Below are 951 nucleotides of genomic sequence, written 5' to 3'. Positions count from 1 at the left end.
CCCCCCCCCCCCCCGCGGGGGGGGGGGGGGGGGGAGGGGGCTGCACGCAGGCTCCTCCCCACACATCAGTGGGCCGGGTGAGGGCCGCGTGAGGCATACGCTCGAGTCACCCTGACACGTTTCGCCTATCGTATGGATGACACACACGTGCTCGCTGTCGTCGGGCGCTCCGACGCAGCGCCGTCCAGGACCTCAAACCACTGTCACCACGTGAAGCGACTGAGCATGGACCGGGATATAAGGGGTGGGGGGAGGGGTGCACTGGACTCTGCGACGCCACGCACGGAGATGTGCGACGCTCCTCCCTTCATCCCTCCCCCGCTTGTCATTGGCCCTGCCATGGGACCTCATCCCACGGCGCGAAGCAGCGGTAGCCGCACGCCTTGCAGCAATGCGCCGACTCGGTCATCGGAGAACACGGCCTCTTCCTCAAACCCTGCCCGCCTCCCGCTTCGCAGGTCGCTTCACAGCCGCGCCCATCGCGCTGGCTGCCACCGGGTGCATCCCACCCCCCTCGGGGGTGGGGGAGGGGGCTGCACGCAGGCTCCTCCCCACACATCAGTGGGCCGGGTGAGGGCCGCGTGAGGCATACGCTCGAGTCACCCTGACACGTTTCGCCTATCGTATGGATGACACACACGTGCTCGCTGTCGTCGGGCGCTCCGACGCAGCGCCGTCCAGGACCTCAAACCACTGTCACCACGTGAAGCGACTGAGCATGGACCGGGATATAAGGGGTGGGGGGAGGGGTGCACTGGACTCTGCGACGCCACGCACGGAGATGTGCGACGCTCCTCCCTTCATCCCTCCCCCGCTTGTCATGAGGGGGCCACCAGGGCAAGAAAGCACAGAGAGACGCGCGAAAGGCGCGCACTGCCTGAGCGATGTAGATGAGGGGGAGGTAGGAGGGCGGCGGCGGCGGGTGAAGAGGAATGACCACACAACACAAAC

This window comes from Leishmania donovani, chromosome 9, assembly GCF_000227135.1.
Source record: "Leishmania donovani BPK282A1 complete genome, chromosome 9".
Classification (NCBI taxonomy): Eukaryota; Euglenozoa; class Kinetoplastea; order Trypanosomatida; family Trypanosomatidae; genus Leishmania; species Leishmania donovani.
The sequence above is the reverse complement of the archived record's forward strand: the minus strand, read 5'-3'. Positions refer to the sequence as shown.